Source organism: Miscanthus floridulus, chromosome 4 (genome assembly GCF_019320115.1).
Source record: "Miscanthus floridulus cultivar M001 chromosome 4, ASM1932011v1, whole genome shotgun sequence".
NCBI lineage: Eukaryota > Viridiplantae > Streptophyta > Magnoliopsida > Poales > Poaceae > Miscanthus > Miscanthus floridulus.
In genome coordinates, this window is record NC_089583.1 from 19,362,619 (window position 1) to 19,372,924 (window position 10,306).

General features: G+C 49.3%; 1 long non-coding RNA gene across 1 annotated transcript; it reads left to right on the forward strand.

Moving 5' to 3' along the window:
- The first annotated feature begins 6,498 nt into the window (after positions 1-6,498).
- Positions 6,499-7,259, forward strand: LOC136551078 (uncharacterized). The gene is made up of 3 exons (XR_010782438.1): positions 6,499-6,635; positions 6,759-6,852; positions 7,006-7,259. It is a non-coding gene; the product is annotated as an uncharacterized lncRNA (long non-coding RNA).
- The last annotated feature ends 3,047 nt before the right edge of the window (positions 7,260-10,306 follow it).

Here is a 10,306-nt window from a genome sequence, read left to right on the forward strand (position 1 = left end):
TTCCCCCAAAAGAAAAAAACCCCAGTTCACCACTGTTGCAGAGGAGGTTGGCGCCGGCGACCACCAACCAGAACCAGAAGCAATGGCGTTCTTGAACATCAACCCAGCACCGATGATGTTCCCAGGTTTCCACAGAGTCTTGGTTCAAGGAAGGCCTAGGTTTGCAAGGGTGGTCCCTCCAAGAACTCCGCCGGCAAATGAGGACCTTGCGATCGTCACCATCACTAACCCTCCTCCGGGTGAGATTCCTTTTGCCGACTCTAGAGAGCTTATCCTGGGGTTGATAGAGGGGCACTATGAGTTGCGGGTCACGGAGATTCAGCGGAGCCCGTTTGCTAGAGCCCAAGCTTTTGTCCGGTTAGGACGTGTGACCGACAGGGATGCCCTAGTCCACCGGAGCCCACATCAGTTCCAAGGCTTCAACATTGAGGTGGTACCGCACAACAGAGGACCCAATGCACGAAGAGTACTCTTCAACAGAGAATGTTGGCTCATGCTCATCGGTTACCCGGTGGATGCTCGCTCCATTGATGAAATCAGAGACACTATCAAGTCCTTTGGCAGGCTCATTTGTTGGCAAAAGGACAATGTTCTGTCAAGGGTGGTTGTCAAGGCACGAGTCACTGATTTAGAGGATATCCCGCACTACCTGGTTCTATCCGAAGAGGATGACTTTGAAGGAGTCTCCACCACTGTGCAGATAGAAATCATGCACCAAAATTTGCTTGGTGGAGGCCTACAAGATGAAGACATTCCACCACCTGGGGTAGACGGGGACTTTTTCTTCCCTGGCATTGGTCCAGCACAGCCTCAACAGGAACCTCACCAACAGATCCAGGGTCAGGCTAACCAGCCCAACTTAATTCCTGACCTTAATGATTTCCTCATTGAGGCCGACAACAATGCACAGCAAGATGAAAATCAGAACAATGATGAGGGCCCAATTGATGCTACTGAGGAAGAGGCCCAACAAGATTTCCTGGATTTGGAGCTCAGTCTGTCGGCACCTGTGGCATCAAAAGTAGATTCCTCATCCACAAGTGGGAACAGCTCTAAGATGCAAGCCAATGTTGTCACAAGTCCGCAGAAGGAACATGGGCAGCCAGAAAATCAGCCAGACATAGCAGAAGAAGCAATGAGCAATGCTGGCATAGTCCAAGAATTGCAGCATGACCCTGTCATTCAACCAGCAATACATGAAGTCGGGGGGAACTTTATCATTGGGGACAACTTCTCTCCCGACTTCTTGCCAGCTGCCAACCTCCACAACCTGGGATTCAATGTGGACCTGAACCAGCCTCTGGAGGCTCAGATGGGGGTCAATCTGCCAAACCCCATGAACATTGATGAACAGCCCTTGGATCTGCATCAAGACCATCCAATGGGGCCCAATGATCAGAACTCCACTAAACCAGTGTCTGCTCCCCTCAGCTCAAACAGGCTTCAAATCAACATGGCCACATGGAACAACCCGTAGGCTGACCCAGGATGGATGGTGCATTCCTATAAAGCCCCTACAGATGTCTACAGGCTATGGGCCAAACACTTCTCCATGACAGATGGGACCAGACAGGTGATTGACATCCCCACTAACTGGGCTTCTTTTTTCACACAAAAGCTTCTATCACCTGCATATTTTGATTGGGCAAAAAATTTCCTGGCATCTAGAGCATGGAATTTCATTATTTCATCCAGCAACTCTTCAACATTGATTTCTTTTGCCTTACCATCTGTATGCCCACCAAATGCTGAAATACAATGTGTTTCATCCCCAAACGACTTTGAAGATGGGGACAAGGGACACACTCAACACACTAGGGATGCTGCCAAAAAAGGGCCCATGATTGAGACAGAAGCTAGAAGAAGCCCGAGACTGAGGGAGAAAAAGGGTGGATTCAAGCACCAAACTTGTCTCAGTAAGAACTGCTTAGCTTGTGCAGCCACTCCTCCAACTATTCCTAGTGCTCTCATTAAATCCATCAGCTCTGACTTGTGTAAAATAAACTCAGACATGGTAGACAAACAAGGTAGCTCCAAGTCCCCAATTGGAGCCAAGAAAAGAGCAAAGGCCAAAGGGAGCATGGAAGGTCCCCAACCCCATGAGGTGCCCAAAAAAATCAAAGAAATGAAGGCTCCCAGGGACAATGAAGTTTAATTCTTTTATTATCTATGGATAAGTGTTGTTCTAGACAATCAGTTTGTTGGGCCGGTGGTTTCTTTTTCTGTATGTTGAACATGTTTATGTCCTACACTTTGCGCCCCACATGCAATGTGGTGAATGGGAACAAATGGTCCCGAACTTGGTGGCTTTCAGAAACGATTTGCTCCTATATGGTCGTCATAAGCTCTCCTATGTTTCCCAGTTCCTTTATTCTGATGAGCTGTGTGAACCCCGTTTTTTGGTACTCTTTGGCCGTTTCTTTCTGGGGTAGTAGCCACACAAATATTCTTTTAACAATATGAATCAGAACAACAATAACAGGTCCTGGAGGATTTTGTCCTGGAATATCAGGGGAATCAACGCTCAGAGCAAATGGGAGGCAATTCGGAGCAAAATAAAAGAGTCTCAGTGCGACATCATCTGCTTACAGGAGACAAAAAGAGAGGTGTTTGATGTACAATATGTTAAGAAATTATGTCCCCCGACAATGTCAGGATTCACTTATCTCCCGTCCAATGGTAACTCGGGAGGGAGCCTAATTGTCTGGAAGGAATCTAAATTCGAAGGGGAAATGATCTTCCTGAATGAGTATGCGCAGTCGGTCAACCTAACCTGTAAAGTATCGGGCCAGTCTTGGATTCTCACAAATATTTACGCCCCGTGCACTCCGGAGGGGAAAATGCAATTCCTCAATTGGTTTGACAACATAGATATGCCTGATGACCTTCTCTGGATGGTGGTAGGGGACTTTAATCTGCTTCGCAAGCCACAAGACAGAAACAAGCCGGGAGGAAGCATACAGGAAATGCTTTTATTTAACGCTACAATTAGTAAGCTAAGGTTAGAAGAACTGCCACTAAGGGGCGGTCAGTATACATGGACCAACAAACAGCATGATCCATTGCTAGAAAGGCTGGACTGGTTCTTCACTTCAGCCTCCTGGACAACGTCCTTTCCAAACACTTTTGTCTCAGCCCTATCAAGAGATATCTCAGATCATACTCCATGTCTTATAACCGCTTCCACCAAAGTGCCAAAACCACATATCTTCATATTTGAAAATTACTGGCTGGAGCATGATCATTTTACGCCTGTCTTACAACATGCCTGGAACTTACCCACCCAACACACTGACAGTGCTAAAATAGTGACAGCTCGGTTCAAGAATCTAAGACGTGTTCTTAAGGAATGGCAAAAGCAACTACTAAACCTGGCATCTACCATTCAGATTTGCAAAGATTTGATCTTATTCCTGGATGTCTTGGAGGAAGACAGAGATCTGAGCATTCATGAGTGGGAACTCAGGCAACTTTTGACCCAGCACTTGCAATCTCTCCTGCACCATCAAAATATCTACTGGAAACAAAGAGGAAATATCAAATGGGTCAAGCTAGGGGATGAATGCACCCAGTTTTTTCATGCCAACGCTTCCGTAAGAAATCGGTTAAACTCAATAACCACCCTGACAGATCAAGCAGGAACAGCTCTGTATGATCATGAGGCAAAGGCTGCCCTTTTGTGGGAAAGCTTCAAAGACAGATTAGGAACTTCAGACTACTCCCATATGTACTTTGATCTTCAGAACCTCCTTCAAATAGACCCGGACTTGGAATGGTTACACAGCCCAATAACGAAGGAGGAAATAGACAGGGTGATTCATGAACTTCCAAATAACAAGTCTCCAGGACCTGATGGTTTCAATGGAGAATTCATCAAAAAATGTTGGGGAACAATATGTCAGGATTTCTACAAGCTCTGTGAAGACTTCCAAGAAGGGAACATCTGTCTTAACAGTATTAACTCATCCTATATCACCCTAATCCCCAAGAAAGATAACCCGCATTTGGTAGGGGACTTCAGGCCCATCTCACTGCTCAACTCAACTATCAAAATACTCACTAAGATTCTGGCAGAGTGGCTTCAGCAAGTCATCATGAGACTCGTTCATGCTAACCAATATGGTTTCATTAAGTCAAGATCCATTCATGATTGCCTTGCATGGGCCTTTGAGTACCTTCACATCTGCAAAGTATCAAAGAAGGAAATGGTTATCTTAAAATTAGACTTCGAGAAGGCCTTTGACAAGATTGAACATCAAGCTATCCTGGAGGTCATGAAGCATAAGGGATTTGGAGCCAAGTGGATTAAATGGATATCAGCTATCCTCAGTTCAAGAACGTCCTCGGTTCTTCTAAACGGCACACCTGGGAAAGTTTTTCATTGCAAGCGAGGAGTCAGACAGGGAGACCCCCTTTCTCCACTGATGTTTGTCCTAGCAGCAGACCTTTTGCAAACAGTGGTAAATGATGCCAAAGATAGGGGACTACTCAATTTGCCAATCCCACAACGAGCTGGAACAGACTTCCCGGTAATTCAATACGCTGATGACACGCTAATGGTCATGGAAGCTTGCCCGACCCAGCTCTTACATCTCAAAGAAATCTTAAATGCTTTTGCATCATCCACTGGTTTGAGAGTTAACTACAACAAATCCGTCATGGTCCCTCTCAATATTTCTGAAGAAACTTGCAACTGCAAACCTTTCAATGTCAAAAAGGGTCCCTTCCTTTCACATACCTTGGACTGCCACTGGGTACTACCAAACCAAACATTGAAGATTTCGTCCCCCTAATGCAAAAGGTCGAAAAGAGACTGCAATGCACATCAATGTTCTTAAGTCAAGGAGGCAAACTTGAAATGGTTAATTCGGTTTTCTCCTCCTCAGCAGTCTTTCATGCAGGAACTTTAAAGCTTCACAAAGGGGTCATCAATCAACTAGATAAGTACCGGAAGCACTGTTTATGGAGAGGTGGTGAATTAGGCTAAAAAAACCTCACAAAGCGGCTTGGAGTATGGTAACACTACCAAAAAAGCAAGGAGGACTGGGAGTGCAGAGAACAGCGACACTTAATGATGCTATGCTCATGAAATTTCTCCATAAATTTTTCAACAAAGTGAATGTTCCTTGGGTCAAACTCATATGGGATAACTACTATCATAATGGGACATTGCCGGGTCAGCAAAACAAGGGTTCGTTCTGGTGGAAGGACATTGTTAAGCTACTAGATACATACAAGGGACTAGCAGCACCGATAATTAATGATGGCTCCACAGTTTGGTTCTGGAAGGATTTATGGCACGGGGTCATACCAGCACAAGACTACCCTCACCTGTTCTCTTTTGTTAAGGACCCCAACATTACTTTCAGCCATGTCGCAGCTCTTCATGATATCACTGAATGCTTCCATCTTCCTCTTTCCTCTCAGGCGTTTGAGCAGCTACAATCTTTAAAGCAAACCATGCATGGAATTGTTCTGAGACAAGATAAAGACATATGGTCATACATCTGGAACAACCAAATTTACTCAACGGCGAAAGCATATAAAGTGATGATCGGAACTAGAATGATACACCCAGCTTTCAAATGGATTTGGACATCAAAATGCCAGATGAAACACAAGGTTTTTTTCTGGCTCCTACTCAAGGACAGGCTGAGCACAAAAGACATCCTAAGAAGGAAGAATATGCAATTGGACTCTTATACTTGTGAGCTCTGCATTTTGCAAAAAATAGAAAGGACGTCACACCTATTCTTCAGATGTAGGTTCGCCAAAGCTTGCTGGAATTCAATTGGAATATCTTTCAGCACGACAAGGAATATCCTGCAAATTATCTCCCACATCAAGAGGGCTCTTCAACTCCCTTTTGCTATGGATATTATCATACTCATGACATGGAGCATCTGGTCAGTAAGAAATGCATGGATGTTTAATAACGATGACCCGACGATTCTTAAGTGCAAAGACAAGTTTGTCCACGAGTTCAACCTGCTCACGCACCGGGTGAAACAGTCACAGATCAACCTCATGGAGATATGGCTTCAATCATTTTGAGCTTTTGAGCTTCTGAGCTATGTCTCCTTCTCTGTTGTTTGCTTCCCTTTCCTTTCAGTTTTCTTTAGTTCTTCCTTTCCTTTCGGCCCTATCTCTTGGGTTTGTATTTATTTTGACCATTTGTGTTCTATCTTTTTTTAATATATAATCAGTAGGGGGAAACCCCTCCTGTTCTTTCAAAAAAAAAAAGTTGGCAACGGTGTGAGTGTGGTTGCACCACAGCAGCAGCCAGGCCGGGTCGCCGGGAATAATCCGTCCGTCGTCCGCGCCGGCGCTGACGCGGCTGGGCGATTCGGCCTCATCGTCCTCGATGACCTTGCCCGCGCTTTTGCACTTGCGCCTCTCCGTGTCCTTATAAACGCGCGCATTGCGAGCATAACTGCATAAGCCATATATATAAGGGCAACAGCCAGAACCAGCAGCCGCTCCTCCCGGACCGAGTCCCGTCGGCTGTCACAAGTTTCGTCGTCGCACACGTCGCCGTCGCGGCTCCCCTCCTCTCCGACTCCCGCCGCGAGAGCACGTGGGAGCGAGGATGAGTGATCCGAGGTACGCCGGCTACCCATATCCGGCGCAGCAAGGTACGTGGCGCTTGGCTTACTTCCAGTTCGTGGCTTCTACCTACCGCTCTCTCCTCGATCAGCTCTGCCTGCAACAGAAGCTGATGATGATATATCCTGCTGTCTGTTCTTTCCAAATTAAAGGATACTACAACCAGGGGCCGCCGGTGATGGCGCCGCCGCAGTACCAGTACGCACAGCCGCCGCCGCCTCGGTCGCCTGGATTCCTCGAGGGCTGGTACGTACTACTGCCGGCCATCTTGATTCAATTCCTACTTTCACCGCTCTGGGCTGGATCTAGTTTCCGCGACGGCCGGCGAATCATTTCAGCCGTTTTAATTTTACCTATCCCTCTGACTCTGAGTGTCGGCTCCGGTGATTTAATTTGCAGCCTGGCGGCGCTGTGCTGCTGCTGCCTCCTCGACGAGTGCTGCTGCGACCCCTCCATCGTCTTCGTCTCCTGAGTCCTGAGACGTCGCAAGACACCCAGCGCCAAAGGGTGCACTCGATTTGCTTTAGTTTACTTTCTTCTGTTTTCCACGACCATGAGCATGTACCAAACAGTGTGAATGTGTGAGATATGATTTGTACCAAAGTGTTCTTACTGCTATTGCTGCTTGTATGGAAATCAAGTTTGATGAGTTTGTTAGATAATCTGCTGCTACCTTGTGTGAACACAGTAAGGGAATGTGTTGCCGAAAGGCCCCCTGCTGTGATACTGTAGCCGCTGTAGATGCAGGCGTCGCACGCTGTAGATGCAGGTGTACTATAGGCACATGCAGTGGCCGGCGCAGAGTCAGCCCTGTATGTTATCTAGTTACTGTTACAACATGTGCGCTGTACTAGGACTAGATGGATAGAGTTGTATAAATAGACTACCACGGCAACTCACTAAAGAGAGCTTAGATTTATCATCTCATAGACAGGGCTTCGGCCAACGCTGGTGTCTTGTATTGTGTGTGTATACTCTGTTCTCCCTTTTTCTTCTAGCTCCAGTCATAGTGTGTGGGGACGGACAATGCTTGTTCGTGGTCGGCACGGCTAGTGGGTTCTCAGCAACACTAGCGCGTGTTCGGCAAGACTCACCTAAGCCGGTAATCCTGTGGGCTAACAAGTGGTATCATAGCCGTACAAGCGTCGTCGCCAGACTAACCGATGACGATGACGGGCAGTTCGGAAATGGGCAACAACAGTGGGCGGCTCTGGAATGCTGTTGACAAGAGCACCGACAATGAGAAAGATGACATGTCAGCGTTGGAGGCTATCCTCGCTGCTGTACCGACGGAGTACAAGGAGCCGTTGGGGACGAAGAGCTCGGCTAAGGAGACGTGGGAGGCTATTGCGGCGATGCACGTCGGTTCCGACCGCGCAAAGAAGGCGACGGGTTAGCTTCTGAAGCAGGAGTACGCCAACCTCAAGTTCAAGGATGATGAAATGGTGGAGGACTTCTCCCTCCACCTGCAGACACTCATCAGCAAGCTGAAGAGCCACGGCATCACCATCGACGAAGAGGAGGCCATCTCCAAGTACCTCCACTCTGTGCCGGCAAAGTACATCTAGATCGCTCTCTCCATAGAGACGATGCTGGACTTGTCCACCCTCACCATTGAGAATGTGACAGGTCGTCTGCGGGCAGTGGACGAGCGCCTGGAGCAGGCGACAGGAACGAAGGATAGCGGCAAACTGCTGCTGACAGAGGAGGAGTGAGCTGCTCGGAGGAACTCCGTAAAGGCAGCCTCCTCCAGCTGCGGTGGCGATGGCATGCGCCGTGGCAAGGCTTCTTCGAAGAAGAAGAAGCAGGTCGACCCCAATGCCTATCGGCACTGTGAAAAGATGGGCCATTGGACACGGGAGTGCCCAAATCGCAAGCAAGAGAAGAAGGCTGAGGCTCATCTGGCATAAGCAGATGATGATAATGAAGCCACTATCCTGATGGCGACGTTCTATGCACTGCACGATATCGAGGCCGAGGAGAAGGAAGAGGCGACGATGGTGAAAGGACCTGGAAAGGCCCTGAAGACTGTCAACCTCGACGAACCACGCGCCCAAGTCCACCTCGGATGTGTGGGCGCCGACCAGGAGCAGCGGTGGCATCTGGACTCTAGTGCCAGCAACCAGATGACGGGCTCCAAGGCATCCTTCTCCAAGCTCGACGACAATGTTATCGGTACGGTGAAATTTGGTGATGACTCAAGGGTGGCTATCCAAGGGCGCAGCACCATCATCTTCAGGTGCTAGAACGGGGAGCACCGCGCGCTAACGAATGTATATTAGATCCCACAGCTGCATTCCAGCATCATCAGCATTGGTTAGCTGGATGAGCACGGTAGCAAGGTACTGATCAAAGACGGAGTCCTTAGGATCAGTGACCAGGAGCAGCGACTTCTTGCCAAGGTGAAGAAGTCCCTGAACCGGTTGTACCTGCTCGACCTGAAGGTAGAGCTACTGGTGTGTCTGGTGGCAAGGCACACCGAGGAACTGTGGATGTGGCATGCCCGATTTGGACATCTCAGCTTTAACGCGCTTGGTCGGCTGGAGAAGATGGTCCGAGGGCTACCCGACATCAAGCACGGAGGCGAGCTGTGTGATAGCTACTTGGCCGGGAGGCAGAGGAGGCTACCGTTCCCAAAGGCAGCCACGTATCGCGCGAAGGACGCTCTCGAGCTCATCCACGGCGACCTCTATGGGCCGATCACGCCAGCTACAAACGGTGGTCGGTGGTATTTCCTCCTGCTCGTGGATGATTGCAGTCGCTACATGTGGCTGCAACTCTTGACGAGCAAGGACGAAGCGGCGACGGCGATCAAGAAGTTCAAGATGCGCACGGAGGCCGAGAGCGGCAAGAAGCTCCACGTGCTGAGGACTGATCACGGCGGCGAATTCACTTCGGTGGAGTTCGCTGCGTACTGCGCGGATCAGGGTGTGGTGCGACACCACACCGCGTCATACTCGCCACAGTAGAATGGCATGGTGGAGCGACGGAACCAGATGATGGTCCGCATGGCCCGATCCATGATAAAGGCCAAAGGCATGCCGGCAAGGTTCTAGGGGGAGGCGGTGACCACAGCGGTGTTCATCCTCAACCGTGCTCCGACCAAGGCTCTGACGGGCAAGACATCGTTCGAAGCTTAGTATGGGCGCAAGCCAAGCGTGTCCTTCCTCCGGACATTCAGCTGCATCGGCCACGTCAGGAAGACGAAGCCGAACCTCACCAAGCTGGAGGACAGGAGCACACCGATGGTGTTCCTGGGCTATGTGGAGGATACCAAGGCATACCGGCTCTATGATACACATGGAGATAAGGTACTTGTCTCGCGTGATGCCGTGTTCGACGAGAAGGCAGCTTGGGACTAGAATAGTCCGAGCATGGGGGAAGCTGGCGGTTTCACCAGAACCTTCGTCGTCGAGCACTTGGTCATCCATGGTGGTGGAGACGCTAGGGAAGAGGTGTACAGCACTCCGGGAGAAGTGCCGAGCACTCCAGCGATAGAGCTGAGCACTTCGGGAGGGATGCTAAGCACTCCGGGAGAAGTGCCAAGCACTCTTGGAGGGATGCCGAGCACGCCAAGAGTGGTCTTGGGAGGTTCTGCAGTGGTGGCGACCACTCCATGACGGGTGCCGAGCACTCCCATGCACGGGGCCAAGACGTCTTGCAATAGAGCCGACCACTCCAAGACTGAGGCTGAGCACTC